The sequence below is a fragment of the Carettochelys insculpta genome, chromosome 5, assembly GCF_033958435.1.
Source record: "Carettochelys insculpta isolate YL-2023 chromosome 5, ASM3395843v1, whole genome shotgun sequence".
Classification (NCBI taxonomy): Eukaryota; Metazoa; Chordata; order Testudines; family Carettochelyidae; genus Carettochelys; species Carettochelys insculpta.
This window is the reverse complement of record NC_134141.1, coordinates 47,044,514-47,058,395: the sequence shown is the minus strand read 5'-3', so window position 1 is coordinate 47,058,395 and position 13,882 is coordinate 47,044,514.

The window sequence follows — 13,882 nt, the reverse complement described above, 5'->3', positions numbered from 1 at the left end:
GCTCTCCCGCCAGCACTCCACTGCACTGCCAATCTCTAAGAAAGAAGTTCTTTATGACAATACCTTTTCCAATGGTTTCATTCCTTTTGAGGAACTCATCTGTAAGTAGCACCCTAAATGATTTTAGGGAGTGTATGGGGCCTAAGGAGTTGTGCCTGCACCTGCACAGATATTATCCAGTGACTGGACCTAATTGTTGGACAACTGGGTACAGTTTTCATTTTCTAAGAATTTTCTCTCATGAGGGTGTTTTACATCCATTTTGTATCAGTGTCAATGGCTACGCAAAAGCAGTGGAACTATTAAGCTCTGATTAAGTGCCTGTATGGATTCTGATTTGTATCATAAGATGTGACTACCAATATGCACCCATTGCTGCCCATGTTTGAAAAGTTGTACCATGTTTGGGAAAACATATCCACCGTATGAAAGACACTATAGCTAGAGTGAAAATGTTTATTTACCAGCTGTGTGAGGTTTTTAAAATAGTACTTTGCTTTATAAACTTTCACTCTTTGAGTTGAGGTTTCTTTCATATATGGCCATGGCAGTAATCTTGTGATGTTTTGTTAGCTGTTTCATACAAGGTCTCTTTTTTTTCTCCTGAAATGTCAAGAAGATTATTTGTTTAAAAATTCATCAGCACTAAAAGGCTTTATCATTCCTTTACCTTGTAAAAGACACCTAGCACCATAGTGAGATGTTTAAGCATTGTTAAAGAGGCATATCTTCCCAGTTATTAATCATAGCTCAAACTGGTATTCTGTAAACTCCCAAGATGTATAAATAAAGACTCTGGTAAAATGCTTATAATGCACACTCATAGATGTTTCAAAAATGAATGTAAGTATTCTGTTCAAAAAGTAGCTACTAAAGTAAAATGAAAGTATTACCACCAAAATAATTAATCCCTAATTATTACTGAATTGCTTTTGCTGACTGTTCCCTATTACACAATTTGAAAACTAGAGATGGGCAACAAAATTTTCAACTTGTTTTCTGGGAAAAAACAGCAACACAGAAATCGACAAATTCACAAAAACTTTGGGTAAAAAGCCAAATTTTAAAAAATGACATTTTAAAATGCAATATTTTATTTTTTAATTGAAAAATTACTTTGTTTCAAAATTGCCTTTAAAAAAGTTAATGCTACAGAATGCCCCAACTTGAAATGTTTAATCTCAATTTAAATGAAACATTTGGGTTTTGATCGAAACAATTTGACTTGTGAGTTCAGACACTTTAAATATTAATGTTTTGAAAAATGTTGAAATAAAACCTTTTTTTATGAATACCAGTGAACCGAACAATCAGTAATTTGCCTAGCTCTGCTGAGAAGACTAGATACTGAAGCTTTGTCTGCATAACTCCTCCCTTTTGGAAGCGGTATGCAAATGTGGCTGATCAAAAATGCAAATGAAGTGCAGATTTACAAATCTCACACCTCATTTGCATACTGTTGTGCAATTGTGTTTCTGGAAGTGCTCTTTTCAGAAAAAAATCCAGCCATGTAGATGGGGTTCCATCTAAAATAAACCCTATTTTCAAAAGATCTCTTCTTCATGAAACAAAATAGGACAAAGGGATCTTTCAAAATGGGGCTTGTTTTCAATTCAGAGGGTCAGCCCAGGCCAGGGGCAATAGCCTCTGCACCTGGGCTACAATCACTCTGGCAGCAGTTTGGCTTACTTACCCCAAGGATTTAAATCAGGTTGATTTAATCTGGTTTGAAAATGCTTGCATACACGTGACAGTCCATCATAGCACACTAACTCTGAATCTATCAACAATGCTGGAGTTTTCTTTGCCAAACAAACTATGTCTGTCTTGAATCAAACTCTGTGTACTGTCCATGTGTATGCAGTGCTACTATGCCCCACTTTGGCAGTCTTACAACAACCATCTGATACTGCTTTCTTTGCAGGCATCTGCTACTGACCTGTTTACAGTAAACCCCTGAGATACGCACAACCAAGTTGACAGGAGTTACCAGAGTGTTGTCAAAAATGGAAAGAGTTGGAAGAGGGGAAGGTTGGGAAAGAAAAATTTGTCAGATTGAGAAGAGGACAGGACATATCTGGGGACATTATAATTTTTTGTAATACAAGAGGACTGTACAGTCTGATGTATACTATTATGGAACAAAAATGTGGTAGCATAGTACATCTTTACATTTCTCAGAACTTGGCGTGCAGAGTTCATCAGCTGTACTATTTGCGGAATTGCTTGTAGAGTACACTCCATGAGTGCCCAGCATGTGATTTGTGCCTTTATACTTTCTTTCATTTTAATAGATATTTAATTTTGCATGGGAAAGTAAATATTATGGTAAAGATGTTGGGATTGCAAAACGACAGAAAAGCTGAATAAATAACAAGAAGTGGGAACATAGTCTGGATAAATGAAAAGAAAACGAAGTAGAAAGTGTAAAATGGGCCCTTCTGAACAAATGGGATGATTCTGATTTAATGTTACGTGTTCAAGCTTTTGCCCTGTATTTATACATAAATGTTACTGCAGACCAGTGCAAGAAGAACAATCTAACTATGGTGGGAAAGGTGAACACCTTTCACATGGAAAGTTCTGTAAATGTGAAAGCCAAATACATCCAGAAATATTTTTTTTTAAAAAGTGGTAGAAGTAGTGACCTATAATTTTTAAAACTGAGACTCCTGTATTCATTCTCTATTTTTTTTGAAAATGAAATCTTTAATTTTCTTTTCTTTTTTTTAAAACTCAGGATGAATCAGAGTCAGGGGCATGGAGACAAATATTTGTTTGTATGGAGAGCTGGGGGGATAGCTCAGTGGTTAGAGTACTGGCCTGATAAACTGAGGGTTATGAGGCCTTGAGGGGCACCATTTAGGGATCTAGGGCAAATAGATTTTACTGTCAGGGATGGTGATAGGTCCTGCGGTGAGGGCAGGGGACTGGACTCAATGACCTCTGAAGGTCCCTTCCAGCTCTATGAGATGGGTAGCTATGTCCTTACTTCATTTTTTCAGTCAAGGGGGACAAAAATTGCATTATATTGTTTATTTAACAAGTGAGGAAGAGGATTGGAGAAAGAGAAAGGATGGTCTCATGGTGAAAGCAATTTAGTGCAGCCCTGGAGAACTGATTCTATCCCTGCCTTTACCATAAATTCCAATGTGATGGTAGGTAATTCACTTCAACTAGATTTTTCAGAAAGGGTCATTAATTGAGGGTTCCTTATTTTCTAAATCCTTACTTGAGATCCAAGAATCCAACTTGCAGGAATGTTGCCATTTACAGTTGAGATGAATGAGGACCATGCACATGAAATGTATGAAGTCCCTTACCCAAAGCTAACCTGCTGCTTCTCCTAAATCCTTCCATAACTGGCTACTTTCTTCTGTAGTCCTAGAAATGAGACTAGATCTTTAACCTGTATTTAGAGGTGAAATAGATTAATTCATACATTGTAGTGAGTTCCTGGCTATCCTCTGTGTGCGTGCGTGCGTGCGTGCGTGCGTGTGTGCGTGTGTGTGTGAAACTGTAGGTCTATTAAGATGAAGTGCACACATCCTTTTTCACACACTAAAACTACCAGCTTACTATTGAGATGCTCTAATATGTCAGTCATTCAACAATCCCACTGTGGGAACATAAATATTTCTAGTTACTGATACCTTCATTCCTTTGTGAGAGGAGCAACTTTCCATGTATCTATCAGTGTTTCAGTTTTTAACTATTACATCTTTCCATAAAGTGATCAATTGAAATAGCTAGTTACACTCAGATGTGCACAAAACTTCTTAATATTATTTAGATATTTGTTGGGTTAACTGTCAGTAAATCTTATTTTGTAACTCTGGAGATGATAATTCTTGGGCAGCTACAGCTGAAACATACTCTCCTGTACTCTTCATCTGTATACTGTTCAGATGCAAGAAGGCTCACCAACCATTATTTAGATTGCTGTACTTGGGACCTAGTGCAGTAGCCTTGCACAATGGAATGATGTGCTAATCCTTTGAATTGGCAAGAGTACTTGGCAGGAATTTCCTTTATCATAATGGTTTATACTGATTTTTAAGCTTTCTGACGAAGCGGTAAAAATGTAATTTCTTGAGTTGTGGATAAGGTAGGAAGACAAAAGCATTTTATTAAGCAGGTAATCTTTTTTGCTTTTTTTAGTTACCCATTATGGTGCAGAAGAGAGACCAGTAATACAGAGGTCCCCATAACAAGAGACTAGAGCAGCGTAGATTAAGGGCCAAACATGGGGAAAGGGATGGAATGATGATAGGAAAGATCTGGAGGAGTCTGGGAAGAAAGGATTCAAGTTTAGAGGAGTGAGAGGGAAAGAATAAATAGAGTAATATGTGCTCACTAGAGCACACTTCTCATGACTGGAATTGAACCCAAGATTCCTAAGTCTCACAATTCATTTATTGGCTGCAAATGTCAGTGAAATCCACTGGTAAAGTTTGTGTCTCACCTCCCTCTGGTATTGGTCATTATTCAATTCTTCAGTCTGATTTGGGACAAAAGAAAATTTAAGCATCAATTTCCTGCAGAAGGTAGATTCAAATTTCTGACAAGTCTACTAGGGAGCATAAATAAGGTTAGAAATTACTAAGACCAGATACTTCAGAGCTTCGAAGACAGAATTCCTGAACAATTTGTGAGGTGTTCTGATAATACCACGATAGAGGACAGTCAGTCAAAGTGATTGTAATGCAAGTTGCTCTGGCACACTTGACTTATCTAGGATTTACTGAATCACTTATGTGCTGAAAAGACATTTAGATGTATGAAAAATGAAGTTTGCAATTCTTAGATACACACATGAAAGAGCTGACTAACCCATTATTAAACTTTAGTAGTTATGTTTGAGTCAGGGCACAAACTGGAACAGTGTAACAATTTATCCACTACACTTCCATCTGGATCAGTGCTAGAATTTAGAACAAAAGCAATGAGCAGGGCCCTTTAGCTGAAGAATGATAATTTTTTTTTAATAGATATGTATTAGGAGATCTGATGGAATGCAGGGACTTTCGAAATCAGGGGGATCGTTTATAGCCCTGGGTATAGCCCTGCCACAGCTCTTTAATTTTGGCCTGGACCGGCTCCATGGGGGTGGGATGGGGTGTTCTTGGTCTGCCAGGGCTCTTGCGACCCGACTTAGTCCGGGGCGTTTCGCCTCTTGGCTGCTGGGTCCAGGAGCACTATCTCCTCCACTCAGAAGCTTATCAGGTCTTGGACCTTGGGGTCCATCCAGGACAGGGCACACCTCTGGTGTGCTGGGCTGCTGCCATGGCTTTGGAGTGGCTGCAGGATATGGCTGTGGGCAGGCTGCAGGCACACATGCTGCCTGGGCTCCTCGCACACTTTCTACTTCCTAGTATGGGGTTACTAGGGCTGCTGTCCCTTCAAGTCTGGCTGGAGGAGCAGACCATAGAGCTCTGGTTGCGGTGGACAGAACGTATCCCGGCCCCAGGTGGCCAATGCCATGGAGAACCCCTCTGTCAACAGAAGAGTGTCTACACTACTATATTGTCAACAGAATCTGCCTACAGAGATGCTAGCCCTCAAACTTTCAAGACAGAACTCTGCTGGCAAAACTGATGCATTCTGTCCACAGATTCTAGACAGAACATATTTGTAGTGTGGACGCTCCCTAGTTTTGTCCACAGAAGGCCTCCTCTGTCAACAAAACTTTGTAGTGTAGACACAGCTAAAGTAACAGGGAAGAAGACTTTACTGAAGCCATCAAAGAGCCAGAGGGAAAAGGAGATTTGTGTCCTGTAGCATTAGGGCACAGTAGTGTTCCAAATTTGGCTGTGTGGGGTAGTGGCTCCAGGCCACTTCATCTGTCACCTTGATACAGCAGCTTTTGTCAGTGTTAACACTGTGGCTGTGTCTACACTACAGAGATCTTTCAAAATAAGTTCTTTCGAAAGAGTGTGTCCCCACACAAAAATGCGGATCAAAAGAGTGATCTGCTCTTTTGAAAGAGAGCGTCCACACAGCCCCTGCTTTTTTGAAAGAACGGGCTGCAGATCGAAAAATCAGGTGCCATATGGACTGCTCGTTTGAAAAAAAGGGCCTGTGGAGTATCTACGCACTTTTTTTGAAAGAAGCTTTCAAAAGAAGGCAATCTTCCTGAAACAGGAGTGGAAGAGCATTTTCAAAAGAAGTGCTGCATTCTTTCAATTTAATTTTGAAAACTCTTTTTGTTTGTAGGTGCTCTGCTGGGTATTTTGAAAGAGCCCCATCTTTCGAAAAATATTTCAAAAGAGCTTGCTAGTGTAGATGCAGCTTGTGGGCAACAGGAAAAGGAAGATTCAGCAAGACCCAGTCCCCAGACTTCTGCTATACCTTCCCTATATATGAAAGTAGAGTCTGATGAAAAGTTGTCTGGGCTGCTGTGAAAATAACTTGTTGTTGTGTAATTCTTATGTTTTGAGTCATCTTGTATTTTGAGACAAATGGAAGCATAACCCACATCTCCTGGGTGTGGTGCTCTGTAGCTCTGTTTAGTGGCACTGAGGCCACTAACAGCTGGCTGCCATTTTAAGCCATCTCTACACGTGCACACTACTTCGAAGTAGCGGCACTAACTTCGAAATAGCGCCTGTCACAGCTACACGTGTTGGGGGCTATTTCGATGTTAACATCGACGTTAGGCGGCGAGACGTCGAAGCCGCGAACCCCATGAGGGGATGGGAATAGCGCCCTACTTCGACGTTCAACATTGAAGTAGGGAACTTGTAGTCGTTGCGCGTCCCGCAACTTCGAAATTGCGGGGTCCTCCATGGCGGCCATCAGCTGAGGGGTTGAGAGACGCTCTCTCCAGCCCCTGAGCTCAATGGTGGCCGCGTGGAGCAGCCCCTTAAAGGTCCCCGCCCCCTCCCTTCCTGTGCAGGAAGCTGAGAGACCGTGCAGGCAGCAGCAGTAACACGCGGCTAGCTTGCATGCTCCTCTGCAGCCACCCACACCCCCACCCGACGTGATGGCCACACGGCAGCCCCCACAGTGCCCCCAGGGAATCCCTCCCAAGGGGAGCCAGGGCTCCCAGACCAGGAGCCAGGCGGGGAAGCGGCAGCAGGGCCCCTCCTGGACGGAGGCCGAGCTTCGGGACCTGCTGGGGCTCTGGAGTGAGGAGGAGGTGCTCCAGGTAATGGGGAGCAAGAGGCGGAATGCGGATGCGTTCGCTCGGCTGGCCGAGGGCCTGGCCGCCCGGGGTCACCCTGCTCGCACTCCGGACACTTTCCGCAGTAAAGTGAAGGAGCTGCAGCAGGGTTACGCCCCGGCCTGGGATGCGGCCGGCCGATCTGGGGCTGCCACCGTCACTTGCCCCTTTTACAGGGAGCTCAGGGACATCCTGGGCCCCTGGCATACCTCCTCCCCTCCGGCCATGCTTGACACCTTGGCTGAGGAGCCCCAGCAGGCCCCAGAGGCAGAGTCCGCCCCAGAGGCAAGCCCTGCACCCTGGGGGCCCCCCCAGGAGCCCACCCCCGGGGCACCGGAGGAGGAGGAGGAGGAGGAGGGGGGACTCCTCCTCCAGTGACGCCGGCCTGCAGATCATCCTGCCGTCCCGGAGCTGCAGCCGGGCGTCCGCCCCCCGGGTGTCCCCCGACCGTGGGAGTGGACAGTCAGGTATCTACCCCCCCGGTGCACACCCCCGGGGTTAAGGGGCGGGGGTAATAGATATGGCCAGGGCCCTCCACATGCCCAGATGACCATGGCCCCAAGGACAGCAGTGGCATGTCCCTCACAGGAGTGCATCAGCCCCTGCCCCCGCAGCACGCCAGTGCCATGGCCCATACCCCGGGGCAGGGGAGAGCAGAACCTCTAGAGTCCCCCGGGGGGAGGGGGTGGGACACCCAGCAGCAGCAGCAGCAGCAGCAGCAGCAGCAGCATGTGATGGAGTGGGGGGAGTGCAAATGCAAGACTCAGGCTAGATATGAGAAACAAGCTGAATAGCTCCCAGTGGCTGAGGATGATCCTGGGGCTACAACTGGCAGGTTACGCCTCTGCCCTGAACAAAGAGGAGGGAGGAGCTGAGCTGCGTTTTAATCGGGGGCCACAGTTAGAGGCTAGGGGAAGGGAGAGCTAGAAGGCTGCCTGCCTGAGGAGGGGGAAAGCTACACTCCAGAGGGGCACCCCTCGGGGTCTTCTCCCCAGGACGGGTTGGAAGGACTGTCTCTGACTGCTGTACTGTCGCTTCTGGGAGAAACTGGGCATCTGTTGCCTAATAAACCTCTCCTGTCATACCTGCTGAGTGAGTGAGAGTCACTCCTGCCAGCGGACGGGGTGCAGTGCAGGGGGACCCCTGAACCCCATCACAGCAGCATCTCCTGGGGATGGGGATGGGGAACCTGCAGCAGAGGGGTGGGGGGAAAAGGGCCACGGCTCGGGGCCCACACTAACGGCTGTCTCCACTCTTCTTCCCCCCCTGTGTTCCGCAGCTGCACCATCGGAAGGACTGGAGAGCGCCAGCAAGGCATCAGTGGTCCCGGAAAGCCCTCCGAGGCCATCACTCCAGGCCAGCCCCTCGGCAGAGGACCGACCAGCCCCACGGAGGGCAAGATGGCGGACCCAGCAGCAGCAGCCGCCGGCGACGGACCCCCAGCTGCTGGCCCTCCATTGCCAGCAGGTGGAGGTCGCTGAGCAGCAGCTGCGGGTGGAGCAACGCCGCATCCACCTGCAGGAGCGGGCGCTGGCCTGGCACCAGGAGGCATGGGGGGCCTACATGCAGACTTTCAACCACTTCGCGGACTACCTGGCCCCCCCATGCTGCACCAGCCACTGCTGCGCCCGCCCTGCGTGCTCCACCCGCTGCGCCACCCGCTGCTCCAGCCACCGCGCCGTCTGCCGTCGCACCGCCACCCGCCACCGAGGGCCATTCCGCCGAGGGGGACCTGGGGCCATCTGACACTCGCCGGCCGTATCTACCGGTCCGCCCGGCCCCCAGCCAGCCCCGGCCAGGGCTGCAGCCGAGGCGGGGATCCCGGCCACCCACCCCCAGTGCTGGACTGTAGGGGCGTGGGGCCCAGGACGTGGCCCCCCCCACTTTTTATATATTCCCCCCACTTTTATGTTTTTTTGGGCTGTAAATAGTTTGTATGTATTTGTGACCCCCGTTTTCAATGGCTGATCCTTACCCCCCATGTAAATAGTTCTCCCCTTCCTTGTTATCCCTGTTTTTATAATAATATACATATATATATATATATATATATATATATATATATATATATATGTTAGAATTTCTATAATTAATAAGAGTTCCAGTAAAGATGTTTGATTTCACAAACAACTGTCTGCTTTTATTTGTACAAGAAAAGGCGGGGGGGATGCTGTTGGGTGCTCTGTGGTGTGGGCGTAGGGGCAGGGAGTGTTGTGGAGGATGCGGGGGGCAGTGGGGGCCTGCCAGCATTCACCCCGCGGCCTCATCGAACTGGGCCCGCAGGGCCTCCTGGACCCGGGTCCCTTTGGGGTCCACCTGGCGACTGGGGGCAGCGGGTGGCTGCACATCGGCCCTGCCGGCCTCCACAGCCCAGCCGTGAAAGAAGGCCTCCCCCTTGCTCTCCACCAGCTTGTGTAGGGTGCTGCACGCACCCACAATCTGGGGGATGTTGGTGGGGCCCGCATCAAGGCGGGTGAGGAGACACCTCCAGTGCCCTTTGAGGCGGCCAAATGAGCGCTCCACCACTTGGCGCGCATGGTTCAGGTGCTGGTTGAAGCGCTCCTGGCTGGCAGACACATGGCCCGTGTACAGGTGTGTGAGCCAGGGCTGGAGCGGGTATGCCGCATCTGTGATGACACAGAGGGGCATGGTGGTGTCCCACAGGGATCTCCCACTGGGGGATGTAGGTCCCCGCCTCCAGCTGGCGGCACAGGCCCGAGTTCCGGAATACCCAGACGTCGTGGGTGCTGCCAGGCCAGCCCATATAAATGTCCAGGAAATGGCCCCGGCTGTCCACCAAGGCCTGGAGGACCACTGAGTGGTAGCCCTTCCTGTTGATGTAACATCCTCCACTGTGCTCCAGGGCGCAGATGGGGATGTGAGTCCCTTCCAGAGCCCCGAAGCAACTGGGGAAGCCCCGGGTGTCAAAGCCCGCGATGGCGGCATCTGGGTCCCCAAGCCTCACGAGCCTGTGGAGGAGCAGGGCGTTGATGGCACGGACGACCTGCAGGGGAAGCACATGGGGGAGTGCCAATGAGGGGTGAGCAGGGTGTGTGTGGCCCTCCCCTGCCAGGGCTGCCTCCCCCCACTCCCTCCATGAGGACAGCCCTGACGGTGGCCTTGCCGACGCCAAACTGCTGGCCCACGGATTGGTAGCTGTCTGGAGTGGCCAGCTTCCAGACAGCGAAGCCGACCCGTTTCTCCACACTGAGGGCACGCCGCATGGCGGTGTCCTGGTGCCTGAGTGCGGGGGTGAGCCACTGGCATAGCTCCAGAAATGTCTGCCGGCTCATGCAAAAGTTCCTGAGCCAGCGGTCGTCGTCCCACTCTCCGAGCACCAGCCGCTCCCACCAGTTGGTGCTCGTGGGGTAGCTCCACAGCCGGTGGCGTATGAGCCGGGGGGGAGGGGTGCTGCAGGGTTGGGGGTTGCGTCCTCCTCCCCTGCGGGCAGCTCCTCCTCTGTGGCAAGGAGGTGCTCAGCTGCCTCCTGCATGGCATGGAGCAGGGTGAGCACTGCTCCTGCAGGGGAGGCTGGGTGAACCTCTGGCTGCTGCTGCTGCTGGGGGTCCATCATGACTGCGTCACTCGAGGTGTGCGTGCTTATGGCTCTGCAGACTGTGTGCTGTGCAGGCTGCGTGTGTCTGGGAGGGGCCCTTTAAGGGAACGGCTAGCTGTTGCCCCGGAAGCGCTAGTCCGCCCTGTGACCCTGTCTGCAGCTGTGCCTGGCACCCTTATTTCGATGTGTGCTACTTTGGCGTGTAGACGTTCCCTCGCAGCACCTATTTCGATGTGGTGCTGCGCAACGTCGACGTTGCCAGCCCTGGAGGACGTGTAGATGTTATTCATCGAAATAGCCTGTTTCGATGTCGCTACATCGAAATAAGCTACTTCGATGTAGGGTTCACGTGTAGATGTAGCTTTAGAGTGTTTTATGTGCAGATTAGATACTCCTTCATTGACCGGATCACTCCTCATCTACAAATTAACCCTGGTTCCTCTCCCAGCTCAGATTCATCAATAACTGGCATTATTGACCCACCTTCCAGGTTTGGCCAGGAACCTTAATCATGCTCTCCAGCTCCCGCTAACTCTTTTCATACCAGTGTAGGGTAGATATTCAGTCACAGATATGTACTGATACAGTATATGCAGCCACCTTTATCAATATAGCTCAGGTAGTTAAATATAATCATCAAGGTGATATTTATAATTAATCACACAGTAAAGTGGTTAGTTTATGTCTCCAGCATCATATACACAGAACACATGATTTCAAAGTGTTAATTGCTTTTCATGAACATGTACACACAACTATTTTTGGTTCGTTTTGATCATGAGCCCAGGTTGTCTGTCTGGTCAACTAGTAGACTGGGGAACTGGAAGATGGACATTATTTGTAAATATCTTCAAGCTATAGCTCAGTCAGAAGTGGACAAAAATAAACAATAGCTAAGAGTTAACACTAAGACAAGCATAGACATTTATGAAGAGTCAGAATTATATTACAAATAGTCCCACACATCTGTGAAATTTGCTTTCTTGCCAAAGAATTTCAGATTGCCTAGTATAATTTACATAGAGATATAAATAAAGATATTCTGTAGCTTCTGGCAAGCTGGGTAGTTTTCAAGGAAACGCCCATGAACATTGACAAACATTTAAAAAATTGATGTCTCATTATGTTTCTAAGTCCATATTTAGGTACTTAAATAGCCTGATTTTTTTTCTTTTCAGAAAAAACTAAGCACCCAGTAGCTCCTAATGTCCTCAACTTGTACACAGGAGCTCAAAGTTCAGGGTCCCACCCTGCCACCCCCTCATACTTTCAGAGAAATTCACTATTAATGGCCAAAAGTCAAGATGAACAGACTTATACGTTTTATTTCCAGGATAAGGGCCGGGAGTGGAGTCCTGCTGGCGGGGAGATGGGTTAGGAGCGGGGAGCCCTGCTGACAGCCCTGCAGCAGCAGGGAGGAGGGGGTGGCCAGGAGAGGAGCCCAGCCTGGAGGCTGGTAGCCCCCCGGGTGAGACCAGAGCTCAGTCCAGCAAATTCTCTCATTCAGGACCACCCAAGTCCTGAGGGTACCAGACCAGGGAGGTACAACTTGTACAGAAAATTACCCGTAGTTCCAATATGTCAGCAGTCAACGGCAAGTTTACTGACACCAAGGTAGATAACTCCTTCCCATGGTTAATCAGTGTTGGACCCTTGCTGTAAGTTCTCTAGCCATCGTCCTTCATGTTTCTTCTGTCTTAAACAGAATCATTTGTAAACCAAGATAATCTGCAAAGAAGCTAAGCAAAAGTGTGATAACCATGGCTGCCGGCATTCTAATGAAGCGCTGAATATGTATTTCAGTGCTTCATCAGTAAACTTCGAAATGGCCATTTGCATGGCCATTTTGAAGTTTTGGGATAGTGTAGACATAGCCTTTGTAATTTAAATCACAGTTCCTTTAATATGTCACTTTTTTAAATGTTGTTGGGAGACACAGAAGTTTCCATTAAAGTAAATCTATCAGTACCACACAAATACCACTACCCTGTAATATTTGAGATACCACTTGTATGCTATTTGATTATAGAAAAATAAGAACACTTCAAAGAAACAGGGTCTTATTAATCCTTATAATGCTGAGCAATTGATATCAGCTAGAGAACTTTCCTAATTATAGACTCTGACAATGAAGTAAATGTTGACTTTTTGGCAAAGTCCACTGTAGAATACACAGCATAAAACAATGTAAGAATGGGGTAAGACTTTCCTCCTTCCTTGATCCAGGGTCCACTCCAGGTGGCCATGGCTCCTCAGTCCCTCAGCCAGGTGGGCAAAAGTGGCAGCATTCCTCCGCTTGACTGCTATTTCCTGCAGGACTTCCTCCTCTTTCCACAGTCCAAGCAGGTCTCAGGGCTCAGGCTCCATCCAGGAGGGGGCCCTTTTTTTCCCTCCGGGGTTGGTTCCTGACAGCCCTGTGAGGGCTCTGAGGGAGGGCCCTGGGGCTCTGGAGGCAGAGAGGAGTTGGCCACCCTGTTACCGGTAGTTCGGAGGTGTCTGTGAGGGCGTGCTGTGAGCAGCCCGTGCTGTTGCTGCTTGCCTGCTCTGAGCTTCCTGATACAGGATTTCTTGGTCCATGCAGCTTTAAGAGTGGCTGGACACAGGGATCCTAGAGCCCCACTGCTGTGAGCCATGCTCCAGCTGGCTACCGACATGGAGGACTTCTCTTTTGAAAGAGCGGGCTGTGGAGAGTCTACACGTACCTTCTTTCAAAAGAGATTTTCAAAAGGGGGTACTCTTCTTAATATGGGATTGGGGTCCAGCTTTCAAAGCCTGAGCTGTGTTCCTCCGATTTCCTTATGAAAGAACACATTGCATGTGAAGACGTCCCCCCGTGCTCTTTCAAAAGAAGGCCTGTCTTTTTGAAAATATGTGCACATGTAGACACAGCCAGTATGAGCACCATGCCACTTCTGATGAGTATGGGAGCAGTAGCATCCTCTACCCCACAGTGGCATGGCCCAAAAGTGCTAATTTTGAGCCTCACTGGTCCAGGGGAAGGGGACTACCACCACACCCACCAGAAGTGGTGTGGCATTTTCTCAGGAAGAGGCATTCAGGGGCAGAGCTAGGATGGGGCAAGAGTTGGGCAGGGGCTGAGAATGGGTTAAGCAAGGTGGGAGTGGGTGGGCAAGGCATAAGGCATGGGTGGCTCAAGGGTG